A 23,108-nucleotide genomic window follows, 5' to 3' on the forward strand; every position below is an offset into this window, starting at 1 on the left:
AGAACTGGGAATCTATACTATTGAGTTACTGAACATATTGGGAACTTCACTAGAACAAGGAAAAGCAAAATGTGGAGAAGGACCTCCTAGTTACTGCTGCACACAAGTCGCTGTTATAATTAACAATGCTAGAAATGAATAGGTGTGGATGGTGTGCAGTAAAGGGGGGGATAGACAGATTAGGGCAAAAGTATTTTATCTTCAAGACTAGCAGTTAAGTTAAACCAACTATCCTCAACCATTCCGCAAGTGTAGGATTTGAAAGACAAATTAGTATGTCTTTAAATAGCTCAGGAGCTGTGACTGCACTGTAGTCCATTAATGCATTACCCTGCACTGTAGAGAGGTTGCATTCACTGCTGCTAAAAAAGCAGGGCTAACAGCCAAGGCTTTATCATCTTTGCCTTGTTTCATTTCAGAAATGCAAAGGGTCCTAGTGGACATGCTCTGTGGGTTAAGTTGCACAGAGCAAGAAATTAAGCCCAGCCTGATTGAAAGTCACAATTCTAAACCTAAACCTTACAACTGAGAGCTACTAATAATTGTGTAACCATGTCTCTTAACTGGAAACTCTAAGGGTGCCTCTCCAATTGATATATCACATCACTGTTGGAGTGTTCAGGTGGATTACCAATTTAGCCTTAAGACAGTCCTTTGGGACGATACTGAAGAGAAAGACTCTCTGAACTTTCTTATTAATGATACCAGAATCCGAATTCAGATCAAGTTTCTGGGCAGTTTGCCCAAACAATTCTCTTTCGTAATTTGGAGCCTGGAGCAAATACAGGGGATTTGTTCAGTATTGTGCAAGATGTAGCATTATGCTGAGAGAGGACTTTATGGTTAAAAAGTGGAAACAATTGCAGTAAGGAACTGTGCAAGACTTTTCCAACTTATATTGGAGCACACTTCAAGGGAATGATCCCTAGGGCCCCACTGCATTCTGAATCACTTCACATAAAATCTGGGCTAAGCAGACAGTGACAATTATTTATTCTTTTTTACGCATGGCCACTTTTATTGGTTAACCACCCTAACACTATGATATGGCTCAATATCAGACATTGTCAGATAATTGCTCCTGTAAAAGCACCTTGAGAAATTTTAAAACAAAGGAACTACGCAATGCAAGTTGTTGTATCTAGCTCTCAAAATGGATACTTGGAACATCAAGTTTGGTATATGTCAAACAACTCACATAGTTCCTTTTATTACACTAAAGCTTGATTTTGGTCATTGCTTGGGATCAGCTGTGAGAAGTTACTTTAAGACTGGATATGTGGGTAAGTGCAAACAGTTTAGGCCTTCACCTGATTGAATTATAGAAAGGCAATTATTTCCCAAAGTTCCAGCTAATGTCAATGGAATTTAATTTGTCCATATTGTGGTAGGACAACGAAAGATTTTTAATCACACACACTAGAGTCACGCTCAGTTCTCGCTACCCAGAGGGCTGTTATGCAGTTTTCAGTTATCAAGATCTCAAGCATGTCAATTGTTTAATAAATGTCTCTTGCTTGTTTTCTTGGAAGGTAGGTGCATCATTATTCTGGAACTGATTGCAAGTTATCCTGCCAATGGGAAGGTGTCTTAATCCTTTGGGTAATTTTGACAGTCCAATTCCTGAGCAAGTTTGCAACTACACTGGGCATTCTCCATGATTTCCTAAATGGCATTGGCTCAATGGCTGGCCCTAGTGATCTGGGATTTTTCCATCCAATTCCACATCGATCCACAGTCAGAGCCCTGGTGAGTATTGTTTCTAGCTGGAGAAATGTTTGGTGGTGCAAAGTTTAACACCTTCAGCTGGCTGAACTTCAGCAGTACCTCTGTACGGTGGCTCAGTGGTTAGCACTGCAGCCTCACAGTGCCAGGGACCCGGGTTCGAATCCAGCCTCGGGTAACTGACTGTGCGGAGTTTGCACGTTCTCCCCGTGTCTGCATGGGTTTCCTCCGGGTGCTCCGGTTTCCTCCCACAGTCCAAAGATGTGCAGGCTAGGTGGATCGGCCATGCTAAATTGCCCATAGTGTTCAGGGGTGTGTGGGTTATGAAGCGGGGGGGGGATGGGTTTGGGTGGGATGCTCCAAGGGTCGGTGTGGACTTGTTGGGCCGAAGGGCCTGTTTCCACACTTTAGGGAATCTAATCTAATCTAATCTGTGATTTCTTAAACAATGGCTCTTGTAAATTCATACCTATATCCATGAAGCTTAAAGAGGACCTCTTATGCACTGTACTAGACAAACAAATTGTTTAATTTATCAGTTGTCTGGTTTGGAGGTTCTTCAGCCTGGTAATGTCTTTACCTTGGATACAAAATTGGCTTGAAGGCAGGATACAGAGTAAACAGTAACTGATCAAAAATCCCTGAAGTAGTGTAAAAATGCAGGGATTAGAGAAGTAACTAAAACTTAACCTGATCTGTGGCATATTTTGCCTACATCTACACAATAGCTTTTCTTTGATTCTTTTCTATAATTCTTTGATTATATTTAGTGAAGATCTGATGGCGGAGAAAGAAAACAAATATTAGGATAGTAAAACGTGTCTGGCATAATCCACCGATGCAATTGTAAATAAGCCAATTCCTGCACGTGAAGAATGTCCTCACATTAAAAACACATTATCTACTGTGCCTAATTCAGTACAAGAATATATTCACAAGAATATAAAATAAGGAGTAAAGAATATTGCCACAATTATTTTGAGCTTTGGCAAGATTACATACGTGCACAGTTTGTTCTCCATGTCTAAGCGATGATACACTTGCAGTATGGTAAACGTTTATCAGGTTGGTCCCTGGGATGGTGGTGTTGGCATGATAAAAGACTGAGTTTTTTTTATATTCAAATGTTATTGCCTATTCCTAACTGCCCAGAGGGCTGTTGAGAGTCAACCACATTGCCATCGGTCTGAAGTCACATGTATGCCAGACCAGGTAAGGACAGCACATTTCCTTTCCTAAAAGGGCATTAGTGAACCAGATAGGTTTTTATAACAATGACATCACAGTTATTTTTAGATTCTTAATTCCAGATTTTTATTAAATTCAAATTCTACCATCTGCCATGGCAGGATTCAATTGTGGTCCCCAGAACATTATCTGAGTTTCCAGATTAATAGGTTAGTTAGAAGGCCATTGGGGTTATCACCTCCCCTAGCTGAGCCTATTCTGGGTGTTTAGAATAATGTGAGGCAATCTTATTCAATTATACAAGTTCTGAAGAGCTTGGCAGGCGAGACACTGGAGGGTGGCTCCTCCGTTTAGGGAATCTAGAGCATGAAGACAAAGTCTCAGCATCAGGGGCTCATCATTTGGGGTTACAATGAAGAGAGATTTCTTCACATAGAGCTTTGCAAATCTTTCGAATTTTTCACTCCAAAGGGTTGTGGATGCTGCACCCCTGTGTAGAAGACCTGAGATAGACATCTATTTGATTTCTCTGAGAAATAAAGGATATGAGGAATGGATGGAAAAGTGAATTTGAAGCAAGTCAGCTATAGTTGAATGATGGAGCAGATTCAAGGGGTTCTTTGGCCTACACTAGCTCCCATTTCTTATGTTATGTACCAATACTCCAGGTCTGCATGCATCAGTATCCTTATTACCACTTCTGAAGTATTCTTCATGTTTGAGACAAATCCTTGCAATGCATTGGGCAATATCACTCTCATTCCGAGGATGTGACAATTGCACCAAGCTCCATCTCTATACATGAATGACCTGGACTTAAAACTTGAGGCCACATCTGAAATTTGCTAAAAACACCAAATTGCAGGTGAGGGCAAATGATTAGATGTTTGGGGTAACTACATAGTCTGGTATAATAAGCAGGCAGATGGAAGTTAAAGTTCATAATGAAGCGTCACATTTTGGAAGTTTTGGGAAAGAAATTATGCCTTGAATAACAAAACTTTAAACTTTTATTGGAGTGGGTAGATAGGTGGCAGACAGGTTTCAATGGAGACAAGTATGAGTTAGAAAGAAAATTAAATCATAGAATCATTACGGTCTAGATAGAGGCTATTCTGCCTATCAGGTCTGCATAACCATCTGAAGACAGGGACACAGAATACAAAAGCAAAGAGGCAACATTGAACTTATAGAAGACACTTATTAGACTCAGCCAGAGTATTATGTACAGTTCTGAGTAACACATTATAAGAAGGATGTGAATACACTGGACAGAGTACAACAGAGATTTACGTGAATGGTTCCAGGAATAAGAAACTTCAATGACGAGGACAGATTGAACAAGATGGAGCTATTTTCCTTAGAAAAAGGCTAACAGGAGTACTGATATAGGTGAGTGGGCTGGGTGGAGTAGAGGAACTGTTCCTGGCGTAAAAGAAGAATGAAGCACACAGATTTAAAGTGATTTACATGGGCGGCAAAGGTGATACCAAAAACAAACTTTTTCACTCAGTGAGTAGTTAGGAAATGGAATACACTCCCTGGAAGAGAAATGGAAGCAGGTTCAATAGAGGTATTCAAAAAGGCATTGGGCAATTTCTTAGATAAAAGTATTATGCCACAGTATGATGAAAAAGTAGGTGACTGGCACCAGGAAAGATTGTTCATTTGAAGAGCTGGTGCAGAAACGATGGGCCACATGGCCCTTTCTGTACTGTAGTACTTGAGATTCTGGAAACAGAGCAGGGGAACAGAAATGCAGATATACAATGCACCAGAAGTTTTTAAAACATACAAAGCAAGGCGATAATTTTTGTCTTGTATAAGTCCGTAGTTAAAGGGAAAAACTTCCACTCCTTCTGCATCTTTCAATTCTCAGTCAAATTACTTTTGAAGTGTAGCCATTCTTGTTATTAGGAAAATTTGGCAGCTTGCATATAGAAAAAGTGATGATCCATGAAGAATGTTTAAGGTAAATATCTAGGTAATCTGTTGTTAGTGGAATTTTGCCAGTCACCAGGAGAATTTCATGCTCTTATTTCAATAGTACAAGATATTTTACATTCTCCCAAACAACTTGGCAGGCCCCATCCTCATATCTCTTCTGAAAGATGACACCTTGAACAGTGCGAAACACTCTCTACAGTGCACTGACGTGGCAGCTTAAATTATTTATTCAAGTCCTGAACTGGGTCTTGGACTCAAGATCTGGTTCGAAACATTAAAATGCTCTATACAATTCTGAGCAAGTTTTCTGGAAGAATGTAAAAGTAATGCAAATTAGCCAGATTTCATTAGATTATAATGAGCAATAAGGGATGCAGTTATGCAAGAAGATGTGGTTAGTGTTCCTTTTGCAACAGAAAAGAAATTAATAGTACAAATGCAAAAAATGCTGGAGAGAAATTGTCTGGTAGCACCTATGGAGATTGAAGCAATGTTGAGTCTGACGTGCTCTTAGAGTCAGGGATGTACAGCACGGAAGCAGATCCTTTCAACCAGCTCATCCTAGCTGACCTGATATCCTAAATAAATCTAGCCCCATTTGCCGGCATTTGACCCATATCCCTGTAAACCCTTCCTATTCATTTACCCATCCTGAAGCCTTTTAAATGTTGTAATTGTAGCAGCTTCCAACACTTTCTCTGGCAGCTTATTCCATACACCCACCACTATCTGCATGAAAAAATTACCCCTTAGGTCCCTTTTAAATCTTTGCCCACTCACCTTAAACCTATGCCCTCTAATTTTGGACTCCCCCAACGTGGGAAAAACACCTTGTTTATTTATCCTATCCATGCTCCTCATGATTTTATAACCCTATCTACAAGTGCCCCTCAATATCTGATGCTACAGGGAAAATAGCCCCAGTCTATTCAGCCTCTCCCTATTGCTCAAACCTCAAAATCCTTGTAAATATTTTCTGAACTCTTTGAAGTTTCACAACATCCTTCCTATAGCAAGTGGACCAGAAATGCACGCAGTATTCTAATAGTGACCTAATCAATGCTCTATACAGCTGCAACATGAACTCCCGACTCCTATACTCAATATCCTGATCAATAAAGGCAAGCATATCAAATGCCTTCTTCACTATCCTATCCACCTGTGAGCCCACCTTCAAGGAACTATGAACTTGCACTCCAAGTTTGTTCAGGAACACTCCCAGTTTCTTACCATTATGAGTACAAGTCCTGCCCTGATTTGCCTTTCCAAAATGCAACACCTCAGATTTATCTAAATTAAACTCTGCCACTCCTTGGCCCATTGGTCCATCTGAACAAGAATCTGAACAAGAATCTGTTGTACTCTGAGGCATCCTTCTTCCCTGTCAACTACACCTCCAATTTTGGTGTAATGTGCAAATTTACTAAGCACACCTCCAACGTTTACATTAAAATAATTCATATAAATGACGTAGGGCAGTGGTCCAGTACTGATCTTTGCGGCACACCGCTGGTCACAAGCATCCAGTCTGAAAAGCAAACCTCCTCCACCACCTTCGAACTCCATATAGCTATATATCCATATAGCTAGTCCTCCCTCTATTCTGTCTGATCTAACCTTGCTAATCGGTCTACCATGAAGAACCTTGTTGAATGTCTTACTGAAGTCCATGTAGATCATGTCCACTGCTCTGCCCCCAACAATCCTCTTTGTTACTTCTTCAAATGACTCAATCAAGTTCGAGCGACAGGATATCCCACGCACAAAACCATGGTGACTATCCCTAAACAATGCCTTTCCAAATACATGTAAAATCCTGCCCCACAGGATGGTTCTGAAGAGTAATACTGCTTCTCACCCCACATGTGCAGTTCGACTTGCAGAGTATCTCAAGGATTTTCTATGTTTATTTAAGATTTCCAGCATTCGCTGTATTTTGCTTTTATTTAAGAAACTGATGGTGAACCAACCTGCATCTTCAAAATTACAAAATATTACAAAGATGGATGCTAATGCAAATAGTGACAGCAAATGAAAAAAGGCTAAGGTGCACAGAGATATAAAGAAAAGTTTAGAAAATTATATTACATCCATAGGAGGAAGCAGATGGGGCTTTGTTTAAGGTCCCTATCTAAATGCAGCACCTCGACTACACAGTGCTCCCTCAGGATTGCACTGGAATACGAATCTTGATTTGTGTTTCAAACACTGGAGTAGTGCTTGAACCTGGGTGACCACAAAGGACATTGCTGGCTATGCCAGTACAAGTGTGGGAAACATCTAAACATGAGATTCTACTTGTTATCCTTTTGCAATGTCATAGTGATTAGTCACTACCAGCAACACGTTTATAAGTGGAGTAAAACTTTCTATTGTGGTTTAAGGTATATCTTGATTCTTCAAATAGTTTTCCAATATGAAACACTAATGTAAAAGGTTCTACCTGCAGTTATCAGAACGTTATCATTTAACAGAATGCCATTGCAGTTGACGTTGGGACTGTAACCAATGTCTGACTTCACAGCCACAATACAAGATAATTAAATTTATGGATGACAAGAAGTCTGGATTTAGAGAGGGTGGCTAAGCTTTTACAAGGGAGTCTGAAAGGAACTGAGCTTTCTTCTGTCAAATGGAGTTCAGTAAGACAATTTCAAGGTGCCGTGCTGTAAAATCAATATAACATAGATGCTTTGTTAAAGGAATCAAATTACAAGGGGAAAGCTGAGACACCTTTGGGTTTATGGGATTGGGTATTGCTGGCTACAGCAGCAGTCATCGCCCATCACGGAGTTTCCTAAAGGAGGTGGTGGTGAACTGCCTTCTTGAACCGCTATAGTTCACATGGCATAGGTACAGCTATCGTGCTGTAGGGAGATAGTTCCAGGATTCTGACCCAACAACATTGAAGATTGGAGATCTATTTCCAAGGCTGGCATGTGTTCCCATGTATCTGTAGGCTTTGTTCTTCCAGATGTCAGAGGTCACAAGGTTGGAAGGTGTTGCCAGAGAAGCCTTGGTGAGTTACTGCACTGCAGCTTGTAGATAAGTACACACTACTACCACATTGTTTCAATGAAGAAGGGAGAGAATGTTGAAGACCTTGATGAAGCATGTTAATGGTTTGCCAATCAAGCAATTAGCCAGTGTTTCATACTTTCCTGAACCTGGAATGGATCAGCAGTAATGGGTTAGCCAAGTAAAGCTGGGCCTATGATTTTGCGTATGGACAACAAATATTTGGGATTCTAAAATCAGGATTAAAAGACAATCAGAAATTCCACATTGACTACCACTCATTATAAGAAAATAATAAAAATATCTGAATGTGCTGTTATAACAATTGAGTTCAAACCCCAAATCAAAATAAAGATGTAAAGCGGCATGCTCCCTCCTATCACCTTTTGTTTATATGGAGACTCTCTACCTCTCAAGTACAACTTGTCATGTTTCCATGTAATTCCCAACAATTCCATTCAACGTCCATAAGTGATATTCCTCAATAGGCTTCCAGCATGCTACAAGGGAGCAAGTGTCTCAGGGCCTATAAAAAAAGCAAGGGGCAGAAGTCTGCTCAAAATACAGAGACGTCACCTTACTTTCCAACACCAACAAAATCAGACAATCTTTTAAAGTTGGTCGAGATTCAGACAGAATGTGGAATAAATGACATGATTTTTGTGCAGATACAGTGCACAGACAGCAAAGCATGGGCCTGTATACTATATTTGTCGATATTATTTTTGACAGCCATCAAATAATGCCATTGTCAAAAAGGGTACGCATAATCAAAAGGCCAACAGCTTCATCAGTCACCAACAACAAAAACAAAGTTGCTGGAAAAGCTCAGCAGGTCTGGCAGCATCTGTGGATGTTTCGGGTCCGGTGACCCGAATGGTTTTCATTAGTCACCTCTAAAAAGAAGCCTGGTGAAATTACAAACTACACATGTCAGGTATACAAAGTGACTGTAGTCACCTGCTCTCATAAGGATCAGAAACAAGGGCTCAGTCCCACAAACAAATGAGACATCTGGAGTGTTTCCACCAACGCTACCCTTGTTCCATCCTAAGTAACACATGCTGGATTAGACCCTGGGCAGGACATGTGCCATGCTTGGAGGATTCATAAATGTCAAAAGCAGTGGTTTATGGTGAGCTATGCTTCAGTGAGTTCCAGGTACACCTAGCAATATTTCAAAGATCATTGAAAAATGGCAGGTCCCTCTGCCCAACATGACCAATGGACAAGTGAGCAAGAAGGTGCCATCAGAAACAGCTGGCATACACCAACAAGAAAGGAGTGTACAAGTTTCAAACAAACAAGCCCAAAAGTCCAAGTTTGAAGACCGACAAAACATGGAAAGGAGTCTGCTTCTACCAGAGACCCTCCGAACGAGAGGTTCCTGTACTCTAACTGTTCAAGAGCCTGCAGAACAAAAATTGGCCTCTTCAGTCAGCAATCACCACAGATGTCTTCCCAAAATCATCATTATGTAGAAACCTCCACAATCATCACTCTGAAAAGGGGAGTGGGGCATATCTCTCAACTAATATAATTAAAAATAACAGATTATCTGATCAGCATCTCTCTACCATTTGTGGGAGCTTGCTGCATGGAAATTGACTATCAGAGCAGTGACTAAATTTCAAAAGTTGTTCAAAAGATAGTTAATTGGGACATGCAGGGGTTGAGAAAGGAGTTATATAACTTCAAGTTTGAAACAAAAGAAAACAGGATACTATGAAGTAAAATTTTCATTGATTATGTCAGTTACAATATTGTGTCAGGTCCTAGCCAGAGGGTGGGGGTGGGGGAGTGGGGGGGTGGGGTGGGAGTGGGGGGGTGGGGTGGTGGGGTGGTGGGTGGGTGGGGTGGTGGGGTAGTGGGGGGGGGTGGGGTGGGGATGGGCGTGGGGGGGGTGGGGATGGGTGGGGGGGGATGGGTGGGGATGGGTGGGATGGGTGGGGGGGTGGGGGGGTGGGGGGGTGGTGGTGTGTGGTGGGTGGGGGGGGTGGGGGGGGTGGTGGGGGGGTGGTGGAGGGGGTAGTGGTGGGGGGTGTGGGGGGTGGGGGTGGAGGTGGGGGGGTGGGGGTGGTGGGGGGGTGGGGGTGGGGGGGTGGGGGGGGTGGTGGGGAGGGTTGGGGGGGAGGGTTGGGGGGGTGGGGGTGGGGGTGGGGGTGGTTGGGGGCTGGTGGTGGGGGTGGGGGTGGGGGGGGTGGGGGGGGTGGTGGGGAGGGTTGGGGGGGGAGGGTTGGGGGGGTGGGGGTGGGGGTGGGGGTGGTTGGGGGCTGGTGGTGGGGGTGGGGGGTGGTGGGGGGGTGGGGGGTGGTGGGGGGTGGTGGTGGGGGTGGGGGGTGGTGGTGGTGGGGGTGGGGGGTGGTGGGGGGTGGTGGTGGTGGTGGGGGGTGGTGGTGGTGGGGGTGGGGGGTGGTGGGGGGTGGTGGTGGTGGTGGGGGGTGGTGGTGGTGGGGGTGGGGGGTGGTGGGGGGGGTGGGGGGTGGTGGGGGGTGGTGGTGGTGGTGGTGGGGGGTGGTGGGGGGTGGTGGTGGTGGTGGGGGGTGGTGGGGGGTGGTGGGGGGTGGTGGGGGGTGGTGGTGGGGGTGGGGGGTGGTGGGGGGTGGTGGGGGGGGTGGGGGGTGGGGGGGGGTGGTGGTGGTGGTGGGGGGTGGTGGTGGGGGGTGGTGGTGGTGGGGGGTGGTGGTGGTGGTGGGGGGTGGTGGTGGGGGGTGGTGGTGGTGGGGGGTGGTGGTGGTGGGGGGTGGTGGTGGTGGTGGTGGGGGTGGGGGGTGGTGGTGGTGGGGGGTGGTGGTGGTGGTGGGGGGTGGTGGTGGGGGTGGGGGGTGGTGGTGGTGGGGGGTGGTGGTGGTGGTGGGGGTGGTGGTGGTGGTGGTGGGGGTGGGGGGTGGTGGTGGTGGGGGGTGGTGGTGGTGGTGGTGGTGGTGGGGGGTGGTGGTGGGGGGTGGTGGTGGGGGTGGTGGTGGTGGTGGGGGGTGGGGGGTGGTGGTGGTGGTGGTGGGGGGTGGTGGTGGTGGGGGTGGTGGTGGGGGGTGGTGGTGGTGGTGGGGGGTGGGGGGTGGTGGTGGTGGTGGTGGGGGGTGGTGGTGGTGGGGGTGGTGGTGGGGGGTGGGGGGTGGTGGTGGTGGTGGTGGGGGGTGGTGGTGGTGGTGGGGGGTGGTGGTGGTGGTGGTGGTGGTGGGGGGTGGGGGGTGGTGGTGGTGGTGGTGGGGGGTGGTGGTGGGGGTGGGGGGTGGTGGTGGTGGGGGTGGTGGTGGGGGGTGGGGGTGGTGGTGGGGGGTGGTGGTGGTGGGGGGTGGTGGTGGTGGGGGCTGGTGGTGGTGGTGGTGGTGGTGGGGGTGGTGGTGGTGGGGGGTGGTGGTGGTGGTGGTTGGGGGTGGTGGTGGTGGGGGTGGTGGTGGGGGGTGGTGGTGGTGGTGGGGGGTGGGGGGTGGTGGTGGTGGTGGTGGGGGGTGGTGGTGGTGGTGGGGGTGGGGGGTGGTGGTGGGGGGTGGTGGTGGTGGTGGGGGCTGGTGGTGGTGGTGGTGGGGGTGGGGGTGGTGGTGGTGGGGGGGTGGTGGTGGGGGTGGGGGGTGGGGGGTGGTGGTGGTGGTGGTGGGGGGTGGTGGTGGTGGGGGTGGTGGTGGGGGGTGGTGGTGGTGGTGGGGGGTGGGGGGTGGTGGTGGTGGTGGGGGTGGGGGGTGGTGGTGGGGGGTGGTGGTGGTGGTGGGGGGTGGGGGGTGGTGGTGGGGGGTGGGGGGTGGTGGTGGGGGTGGGGGGTGGTGGTGGTGGTGGTGGGGGTGGGGGGTGGTGGTGGTGGGGGTGGTGGTGGGGGGTGGTGGTGGTGGTGGTGGTGGTGGGGGGTGGTGGTGGGGGGTGGTGGTGGGGGTGGGGGGTGGTGGTGGTGGTGGTGGGGGGTGGTGGTGGGGGTGGGGGGTGGTGGTGGGGGTGGGGGGTGGTGGTGGGGGTGGGGGGTGGTGGTGGTGGGGGTGGGGGGTGGTGGTGGTGGTGGGGGGTGGGGGTGGGGGTGGTGGGGGGTGGTGGTGGGGGTGGGGGGTGGTGGTGGGGGTGGTGGGGGTGGGGGGTGGTGGTGGTGGTGTGGGGTGGGGGGTGGTGGTGGTGGTGGGGGGTGGGGGTGGTGGTGGTGGTGGGGGGTGGTGGTGGTGGGGGTGGGGGGTGGTGGTGGTGGGGGGTGGTGGTGGGGGTGGGGGGTGGTGGTGGTGGGGGGGGGTGGGGGTGGGGGGTGGTGGTGGGGGTGGGGGGTGGTGGTGGTGGTGGGGGTGGTGGGGGGTGGGGGTGGTGGTGGGGGGTGGTGGTGGTGGTGGTGGGGGGTGGGGGTGGGGGGGTGGTGGTGGGGGTGGGGGGTGGTGGTGGGGGTGGCGGGTGGTGGTGGTGGTGGGGGTGGGGGTGGTGGTGGGGGGTGGTGGTGGGGGTGGGGGGTGGTGGTGGGGGGTGGTGGTGGGGGGGGGGTGGTGGTGGGGGTGGGGGGTGGTGGGGGGTGGTGGTGGGGGTGGGGGGTGGTGGTGGGGGGTGGGGGGTGGTGGTGGGGGGTGGTGGTGGGGGTGGGGGGTGGTGGTGGGGGGTGGTGGTGGTGGGGGGTGGTGGTGGGGGTGGGGGGTGGTGGGGGGTGGTGGTGGGGGTGGGGGGTGGTGGTGGGGGGTGGTGGTGGTGGGGGTGGGGGGTGGTGGTGGGGGTGGGGGGTGGTGGTGGGGGGTGGGGGGTGGTGGTGGGGGTGGGGGGTGGTGGTGGGGGTGGGGGTGGTGGTGGGTGGTGGTGGTGGGTGGTGGTGGTGGTGGGGGTGGGGGGTGGTGGTGGTGGTGGGGGGTGGTGGTGGGGGTGGGGGTGGGGGTGGGGGTGGGGGTGGTGGTGGTGGTGGTGGGGGGTGGGGGTGGGGGGTGGTGGGGGGTGGGGGGTGGGGGTGGGGGGGTGGTGGTGGGGGTGGGGGTGGGGGGTGGTGGTGGGGGTGGTGGTGGTGGGGGTGGGGGTGGTGGTGGGGGGTGGGGGTGGGGGGGTGGTGGTGGTGGGGGTGGGGGGTGGTGGTGGTGGTGGGGGTGGGGGTGGGGGGTGGTGGTGGGGGTGGGGGGTGGTGGTGGTGGTGGGGGTGGTGGGGGGTGGTGGTGGTGGGGGGTGGTGGTGGTGGTGGTGGTGGGTGGGGGGTGGGGGTGGGGGGGTGGTGGTGGGGGTGGGGGGTGGTGGTGGGGGGTGGTGGTGGGGGGTGGTGGTGGTGGTGGGGGTGGGGGTGGGGGTGGGGGGTGGTGGTGGGGGTGGGGGGTGGTGGTGGGGGTGGTGGTGGGGGGTGGTGTTGGTGGTGGGGGGGTGGTGGTGGGGTGGGGGGTGGTGGTGGGGGGTGGTGGTGGGGGGTGGTGGTGGGGGTGGGGGGTGGTGTTGGTGGTGGGGTGGTGTTGGTGGTGGGGGGGTGGTGGGGGGGGGTGGGGGGTGGTGGTGGTGGTGGGGCAGGGAGAGAGAGAGAGAGAGAGAGAGAGAGAGAGAGAGAGAGAGAGAGAGAGAGAGAGAGAGAGAGAGAACACACACCACTATTCCACTACACCTCCCCCTTCGTTTTATCTGCAGTCCTACCCCACATCTAGTCCTAAAGAAGAGTAATACCTGAAACACTGGCTTCTCCTTTCCCCCAGATGCTGCCTGGCTTGCTGTGTTCTTCCAGCCTCCTGTTTATCTACCTTGGATCCCAGCATCTGCAGTTTCTTTTTGTCTCAAACCATTTTTGTTTGATAGTACTGTCTGGATAATAAAAATAACTTAAAATTTAATATTAAATGGATTGTCACTCTGAAAGAATTGCTCTTAGGCTTTATACTGAAATTATGAATTTGTGAGATCAGCGTTGGCTGTTGTTCCTCAACAAGGGCATACTGCTTGAAGCAACTGGCAATGAAACTGACAGCTCAATTTTGTCTGAAGTTTGTGGAATTGGCCTAGTCTTCAGTTTTAGTTGTTTTACGGTGATGCCTGCTGTGTTGGGGCCCTCTATTGCCCAGCTGCTACTCCTCTCCCTCAAAGGCACAGCAGCCCTCATCTTGTGTCTGGATTACTGTAGCTCCCTGTAAACTGGCACAACCCATTCCCCAAGCATGCTGAATAATAAAGATTTTACTGCGGCTTTTAAACAAAAGAGAAAATGAAAAAGTGTATAAATACTTAAGAAATGAAAAAGAACAGCAGCACAGGAAAGGCTAGAGATTAAGAATAAATTTTCCTTAAATGTCCAGAAAGGTGGATTAAGCCAAACTGCTTTCTTCTGTTGTATACAATTCTGGTTTTGAGAGAGATGTTGCATTTCTTCATGCTGGCTAAGCTTGAATGTAGGCTTGAAAAACGAAAGGGTACTGTGATAACATATATCACTCAGCCCAATTATTTAGTGAGAATAATTTTTAAACTAAATTGGACAGGAAACTAGCGAAAGTGACCACATTTCATCTTTTGTGCATTGGGCTTGGCAGTTGTGCAATTCAAGAATTTGGAGTGGATGAAGATGTTGGGAGGGGGTGCAACTTGTAAACATTACGGTTTTTGGTAGAATCATTTGAAAAGGAATTGAAAGTTGCCTCAAGCACAGAGGTGTCCTCAACAAGCTACATGCCTAATAATCTTTTCCATTCTCTGAATTGTCAAAAGCAACTAGGAATGGATATATTGATACATTAATATCGGATAAAATCAGTCAACACCAGCAAAGGAGGATATCATTAGCAATAATGAAAACACCAAGTGTGCACACACACAGACGCACACACACACACACCCCAGCATATTTTTGACAATGTGTTCATGATTGATCAGAATTCCATAGCAGTGTCAAGCTGTGCAAGTTGTTTACTCAACACTGCAAGGCCCTCAAGCCATTCTGTCAAAATCGTTAGTGACTTGTCACAAATTTCATCACTCCAGCACAAAAGATAAGTAGTTTATGCTGACTAAACTGTAACAACTCTATTTTTAACAAATACATCTCCCAAAATGAAACATGGTTTGTGCTGAGTATTAGGATTTTGTTCAGAGACATTTCTCCCTCCCTCCTTAACATGTGCTTCTGTTCCTTTGGTGCTATGTTAAGTGATTATGCTGAGATTGTAGTTCTGTCTCATTTTAACAAAGAGAAGCCTTAATTTTCACTCAGGTTTCTAAAAATTGTTACAATTGATGAAGAACAAGCTGCTAGCAAAGGTTGGCAACACAAAGTATGCTTTGCAAGAATGTGCTCATCCAGTCTGCTTCCCTATGCCAAGAGCTCACAAGTTATTAGACTTGAACTCTGTTGAAAAGATCCACAACTTCATACATTTAGACATAGAATATATTTACTAAAATACCAAATTATTCCTCCATAGTTTCAAAATTTCATCTCAGCAAACCTAAACTATAGGTTAAATGGCAAAGTTATCTCCTGTGCCTACAATGGAATCCCCACAATAACCCTAACTTTTGTCCCACTGAATTGTATTACATTGCACAAATCACAGGAATCCTCAGTCAGTCTATGTACAGGAATCAGTTAGAAATGTAAAAACAAACAGAAAATTAAATTTTAAAAATGCAGATTGCTTCTCACCACAAAGACTGCATGGTTAAATCAGCCTCAATGGGAGAGCTAAACACTTGAAACCAGTATAGTACCAACCACCTTTCATTTCCTCTTCTTCCCGTTCACTTCCCTTATCAACATCTGTTTGAATTTTTACACTTGTTATTGAATTTTTTTGTTTAATATGCTGGATTATCACCATGCCAACTGCACATTTGTTAGGATATACTGCAGAATTTTAAGGAAACAGCATCACCTGAACTTGATGCAGCCCAGCAACTCTTTCTCAGCCAAACCAAATTACTAGTAAATTATTTGCGTATCTTTTGACAGCTTCTGTGTATGACTGGACTTAACACTGCATGCCTTACTAATATTTATTCTGAGAAAGACAAAGGAGGACAAAGAGTCTAAAGGTTGCATTTGTTACTCATAGTTGCCACAACTTCTTGGACTAAGCACATTTTGCCAGCTGCAGCTGATAAACTTGAGTACCAGCTGCCTGCATTCTGCAAGTTCAGGCTCGAAACGTTGATGTCAATCTGATTAGTGTGCCTCATTAAAATTCCCAGATCTGAGACAACTTGGATGCGCTACCGGGCACATTTCTACTCAATGGCAAGCCAACCTCTTCCCTTTGAGGGACACTTTGGTTTGAAGCCAGTCTTCTCTTTTGCATAAACTCTGCTATAAACCCATTTTATAAACCAGCATAGCCGGTTTTGCATGCTTTAAACAATAGCGAATAAACAAGTTCACTGAGGGCCATAGACAACATCAAAGGGATAGTTGAGAATTAGAGAAGAAAACATTAAACAAGCTACTTGTTGATGCAATGTGGTTTTCCTGACAATTTCACTTCTTAACCACTCCCTGGTCTTCTCAATAAATGTAGACTGGCAAACTTGAATTAAACTCCACTGCATTCAAACAGAAAACAACCCATCGTCACTGGTGTGCCATAAAACAAACTTATTTTGTGAATTTTCTTCAAAGCTTCTTGGTGCCACCGTACTGTCCAAACCAAAATATTTGGAACAGGATTGTACATTATTTCTCACAAATGCCAGTTACATTTTTGTCACAAGAAAATCCTAAAATAGACACACAGGACCTATCTTACTATAATTTAAAAGACACATTATGACTAAGTATCAAGATAACAAAGTGTGGAGCTGGAGGAACACAGCAGGCCAGGCAGCTGAGGAACAGGAAAGCTGACGTTTCGGGTCAGAACCCCAAAATGTCAGCTTTCCTGCTCTGCTGACGCTGCTTGGCCAGCTATGTTCCTCCAGCTCCACACTTTGTTGTTTCTGACTCCAGCATCTACAGTTCTTGCTATCTCTTTATGACTAAGTGCATTTGTTGTTTTCTTCCTCAGTTTTGGGGTCAGTGATTTCCTTTCTTCATTGGGAATATAACTTGCATTTTTCTTGTGCTATTCACAGATTCATCAAAATGGTCAACACATTTTTACACAAACATTTACAAACTGTTGCAGTTCAACAAATTAAAGAAATTAAACAGCAGTCAATTATCTTTGGTTAATTATAATATTTTGTCCACCAAGCCATAGAGATGTAAAAAATCTTCAATCTCTAATGAGTTAACTCTGCCAGGGAGAGAAAACACTACAAATAACTCGATATTCACTGTACAACGTTATACAAGCAACTGTCATTTTTAATTCATAAGAGGAGCACATGGGCACCACAGAATAGAATCAATTTCCAGCTAACAGAAAGGGGAATGCAACAAAAATTGCATGACCTCATATACACAAGGACAAAGTATGCACTGATTTAAGTTTACAATGATAGAGTTTCACAGAATTTGGTCATGCCCCATCAAAGCTACATCAACCTATTTCCCTGTATGGGACACATTTGATCAAATCTCTCTCATAATTGTCACATCCTTTCATATTCCCTTTCCCGCACCACCCTGCCAAACATGGCGTCAAAAATAAATTATGGACTTACTTTATAATGGTTTTTGATGGAGGATTCGTCACTCTTGCTATTCACTGTTTAAGGAAATTATTCTCTAAAATTCATTTCTTTTAAATTTGCATGTTGTCTTTATCATTCAGATCAAATTTGAACTTGAGATGAGAGATTGAGTTCCAGGCAAATAATGCCAAGTGGAATACTTCTATCAGCATAAGAAACACACAGTCTGTGAGGAAGAGTCACTAGACCCGAAACGTTAACTGATTTCTCTCCACAGATGCTGCCAGACCTGTCGAGCTTTTCCAGTAATTTCCATTTCTGATTTCCAGCATCCTCAGTTCTTTCTTTTTTTTATTTAAATCAGTTGTGAACCTTTGTTCTTTTCTCAATCTACTCATTGTACATGGGTGCTGCAGGCTGGGCCAGCACTTATTGCCTTTCCAGTGCTTTGTTTCAGGAATACTATGTAAACCTTTTCAATTGTCAGCAAAATATTGAGGCAAGGTTTTCCAAACATTTCAATGTTCAAATAAGAGTGTTGTTCTCAAGGCAAAAGTTTATTGTGCACTGAAGAGGACAGTTGATTGAATCACAATGGTAAGGACTATCGTCACGAAGCGCTACAGGTACAGATTCCCATCTTTTTATCTCAGGAGATTAACGGACTTTTTGGGTATTACAGACCATCTTCCAACTTCATAGCTAATTTTACTTCAAGACTTCTAAATTAAAATTAAACTTCATTAACTGTAGGGCTGAAACTTGAAATCTTTCTCTGGACCAGATCTATCTTGTCATCTGGATTATAAGAATCGCAAGGATTTTGCCAGGGTTGGAGGATTTGATCTTTGGGAGAGGCTGAATAGGCTGGAGCTATGTTCCCTGGAGCACCGGAGGCTGAGGGGTGACCTTATAGAGGTTTTTAAAATCATAAGGAGCATAGATAGGATGAATAGACAAAGTAATTTCCCCAGGCAGGAGAGTCCAAAACTAGAAGGCATAGGTTTAAAGGTGAGAGGAGAAAGATTTGAAAAGGACCTAGGGGACAACTTTTTCATGCAGAAGGTGGTGAGTATGTGGAATGAACTGCTAGAGGCGGCGGTGGCGGTGGCTGGCACAATTACAACATTGAAAAGGCATGGGTATATGAATAGGAAGGGTTTAGAGGGATGTGGGTCAAATGATGGGAAATGTGGCTAGATTAATTTAGGTTATCTGGTTGGCATAGTTGAGTTGGACCAAAGGGTCTACTTCCAAGCTGTACATCTCTATGACTCTATTCAACCAATGATGTCACCATTGTATAACCTTACATATTGAACATGGCTGTCCAGCTCAATAGTAATTTCTGGCACTGCTCTGTGATTTATCCCCAAGGGTCGGCAGCTGGCTACCTCTGTCACAGGGGTTGGGCTTATGTAAGAATGGGATCAAATTCAGTGGCTACTTGTTATATTTAGTCTAAAAAAACATGCTGAATTTGGCAGATTTAGTTTGGACCCAATCTAATATTAACCATCTGATTTGTTGCAAAATCTACTAGTTGTTCTTAACAGTATAAAATAATGGTGAGGTAACAACTAGTTTTGCCTTAACTCCTTCTAGGAGCCAGCAACCTTGTCATATTTATTTCAGCACTTCTGAACACCTATTTTTTTTTAAAAAAATGACACATTTAGCAAGTCAGTGTACATGGTATTCAAAAACTGATTTAATGGCATAGTCTTTTTTTCAGGTAATTTGGAGTTTTTAATTTTATGGGTGTGCCCGTACTCAAATCAGAGTGACATCTAAATTGCAGGAAGATGTGAGGCCACATTAACAAGGCATTTGAAGTGATTCACACAAAAAAGTTATAAACTGATGTAGATACAGAAAATGCTGGGATATTTATCAGGTTAGGCAGCGACTGTGAAGTCTCTCTCTCCGCAGATTTCACATTACAGTTCAATGATCTTTCATCAGAACTGAGAAATGTTAGATGTAGTAGGTTTTCAGAAAAGGATAAAAATAGGTCTGTGATGGGTGGAGTTAGGGCAGACTCAGTGACAGATTCTTAGTCTTGCAGAGCCAGAAGGGTAAAAGTGATAGGCCCACATATCACATTTTGGCAGAGGACAGAGATGCCAGCAGACCAGCAAGGTGATAAATTAAAACAAAAGGCCACCAGAAACTTATCGTCATGTCCGTGGACAGATTGGAGGCGTTCTGAAGAATCACTCAACCTGCATCTGAACTTTCCAATATCAAGGAGACCACACAGTAAGTAGTGAGTGGAAAACACTCAGTTGGAAAGAACGTATAGGCATGGAAAGTGAGGAGGTTGAAGGGCAGGCCGTTACAAGTAGTGCTTGCACAGGAAGCGGTCACTGTGTTTGAAATGGCTGAAGAGTGGAAAAGAATATCATGGAGCCAATGGTCCTTGTGAAATGATGAAAAGGAAAAATAGGTAAGATGTGTTTGATGGTGTCATCACACTGGAAGTGACAAGAAGATCGGAAAATTATCCTTTGAACATTGAGGCAAATGGGGTGTTAAACGACATTATAAGGAACTGTATCATGGTTCTGAGAGGCAAGTGAAGCAACAACAGCAGAAGTGCAGAAAAATTTCCAGACACTGTCGCTGTCAACAGATAAGCCATGACGGATTCACATTTGTTTTAGTGAAAGGTAATACATATAAAGTTGTTTGTAATTTCTAGATGTCACAAATGTTTTATAGTTGAAGGACACATTTTTGAGTACAGGAAAAGCGAACTACTGGAAATCTGAAATTAAAACAGAAAATGCTGTAAAGTATACAGTACATCAGACAGTACCTGTGGAGAGAAACAAAGTTTCTGTGTTAATTGAGAGTTATATTTCATTAAATCAGTGTCATTAACTCATCCGAGTTAAGGTTTCAGGTCAAATTGGTCTTCCATTAGAACTGAGGAAAGAAAGAAAGATTTGAAGTAAATGAAAAAGGGAAGAATGAGGAAATAACAAGGTCCATGATAAGGTGGAGAGCAGGAAAGATTAGATGACAAAAGGTTTCATGGTCTAAAAGTCAGATGAAGTGGTAATGGGTATTGTAAAGAAAGATCTGCTCATTTGAGAGGTTAATGGCTACATGGCAGCTGGCCGAATGCAACATGGATGAATAAAGAGAAAAAAAAAGACAAAAAACTGAAATAGCAAATCAAAAGGAAACAAATTGGTGTCAGAGATTACAAACTAAAATGGCCAAACTCAATGCTCAATCCGGGAGACTATGGACGCTGAGTCAAAAGATGAGGTGTTGCAACTAAAGCTTACTCCCTTTTTGATTTGCTCAAAACTGACTATGCTTTTAATTTAAGATAACAAGGTGTAGAGCTGGATGAACACAGCAGGCTAAGCAGCATCAGAGGAGCAGGAGTCCAGCTCTACGCCTTGTTATCTCAGATTCTCCAGCATTTGCAGATCCTGCTATCTCTGAAAAAATGTTTTCAATTTCTTCACTTCTGCTGAAGATTCATTACAACACTGAAACACTAAGTGTTTCTCTTCTGAGATACACTGCTGTGTATTTCCATCATTTTCTGATTTGTAGTCAATTTTTACAGGTTGCATAATCAGCAATGTGGTAAGTAACCAGTTAAGTTGCTTAATGGTGCTAGTTGAGTGATAAATGTTGGTTAGGATATTGGGAAAACTCCTGTGCTCTTCTCTAAATAATGGTATATTTTTTTTAAAACGCCCATCTGTGTAGGCAGATGGGGCCATGCATTATAGCCTCAACAGTAAAATCAGTCCTTTGTCAGTTCAGCACATCCTTGATTAAATAAACACTAAACAAGAATGGCTTTGAAGTGTACCAAGTAGAAGAGTGATCACTTTTCTTGGCAACCTGCCAACAAAATCACCATTATTCCTCCACAATTCAGATCTAAGCTTTGTGGGCTAGCAGTTATGAAGTGCTTGTTATGCACTAACCTTTCATCGGTTTATGCTTTTAGTTTTAACATTTACCTTCATTTCACACAACATTAAGGGTTAGAAAGGTTTTTGAATATTTTTGTTTGAATTGGGAAATCAATGAAATGAATAAGGATACTGCAGTTACTGATCTCAGTCATGAAAAAGAGATAAATCAATACAGATTCAGCCGAAGAACTGCTAAACTGATTCCAACATTTCCACTGGGAAGGATTTTTGAATATTTTTGTTTGAATAGTGAATAACTCAAATAGACTGGCATATAAAGCAGCTTGCAGTGATTACTGACCTCATCATAAAAAAAGGCCAAAATTAATATGCACAAAGCTAAAGAACCACTGAACTAATCACTGGGCCTCCACTGAATGTAATCCTGTCCCCACCCCCATCATTCCAAAAGTAGCTGGCAAAGTCTCCCAGACAATCTTTCCAATGTGGTCATCAATACTCTTAAAACATCATGACTGTGTTTGCTCAGTAAAACGCCAACAATTGTTTGGCAAGCTGTCAAAGAACAGGGATGGAATCTGCACTTACTGCAACGTATTTAACAATGGAGTGTGCAAGGTCTGGGAGAGATTTTCAACCAAATATGTGGAATGCATATAATTGGAGACTTTCTTCGGAAGACATCTTCGAGTGTAAAGGTTGTTTAATTTGAAGCTAATACCTACTAAGCCATTATGTTTAAATCTCCTTGATATTGGGGTTTGTGAAATAAGTAAACGAGCCCATTAACTGGGTGTATTAAATCCTGCATAACCCTTCCATCATTTCTCAGCGTTTGATTGAGGTAAACACTGAGTACCATAATAATCACGCTGAAAGTTAACTGTTTCCAAACAAAAATCTGTCCGATAATGTGTGTAGTAAGTCTTACAATCCCTGATTGAGATGACTTTAGAGGAATAAAATCAAGAAAATGAATGATGAAAACATGAGATAAAGGAAGAGGGAGTCTGGGGGGAAAAAAAACCACAGTGAAAATCAAGGCACCAGGATGGGAAAGGCCAGGGCATGATGACATAGTGACAGGTGTCCCTCTATATACAGAGAAGCAAGGCAAAGTAGTACAACAGGTCCAAAAGCCTTAAAATAATTATTTGGAAAGTTCAATGTCAGTTAATTAAAAACAAATATTTGCAATAGTGTAGCGGGCATACATCACACATCCTTCCCAAAGCAATTCACAGCTAATAAATTAGTCCTAGATAACAATCAATCTGATTTCAGCGTGGCAAGGTGCCACAAACATACTAAGATAATGAGCAATTGATCTGATTTGGCCTATTTTGTGGGCTGAAGATTGGCAAGGGCATAAAGAACCCTTCTACCGTTATTAATTAGTACCAGAAGATGTTTCTTCAGTGGGTGATAGTAATCAGACCGAAATCCTATCTGAAATACAGTGCTTTCAAGAGTGTAACATTGCCTCAGCACGCTATTGTAACTGCAGCCAAACTTATAAACTCAAGCCCTGCACTGGTACTTGAAGCTTTAAAAATGGATGCAAGACTAGGATGTCAAGCGAGTAAAACTGGGAATTATAAACTGATTTTATATTCTTTCCACATCAGTTAAAAAATAAGTAAGGTCAACTTACAGAAGTTTTCTTTGTTACAGATGCTCTAGTACACTGACTTCTGCCACCGTTCTGCAGATCAGCTGGAGTGACGACTGCCAGGCAACCACATTTTTCCTTTGGGCAGTCTAGAAACAATCCAATCATGTTATTTTTCTATATAAATAAAACAATCCAAGATCAAAAATTTTATGACTATTATGTCAGTT

General features: G+C 45.3%; 1 protein-coding gene across 6 annotated transcripts in view; it reads right to left on the reverse strand.

Annotated features, from left to right (window-relative positions):
• The window catches only part of znf592 (zinc finger protein 592), a 184,265-nt gene that overhangs the window by 101,440 nt on the left and 59,717 nt on the right, over positions 1-23,108 (reverse strand). For 5 of the 6 annotated variants that reach the window (XM_059640137.1, XM_059640133.1, XM_059640134.1 and 2 more), the window contains exon 2: positions 22,921-23,027. The exons of the other annotated variant lie outside the window; for it this stretch is intronic. The gene's annotated coding sequence lies outside the window, so the exon portion shown is untranslated. The remainder of the gene's footprint in view (positions 1-22,920; positions 23,028-23,108) is intronic. 6 annotated transcript variants of the gene reach the window in all.

The sequence above is a fragment of the Stegostoma tigrinum genome, chromosome 36 (genome assembly GCF_030684315.1).
Source record: "Stegostoma tigrinum isolate sSteTig4 chromosome 36, sSteTig4.hap1, whole genome shotgun sequence".
In the NCBI taxonomy this organism is placed as follows: Eukaryota; Metazoa; Chordata; class Chondrichthyes; order Orectolobiformes; family Stegostomatidae; genus Stegostoma; species Stegostoma tigrinum.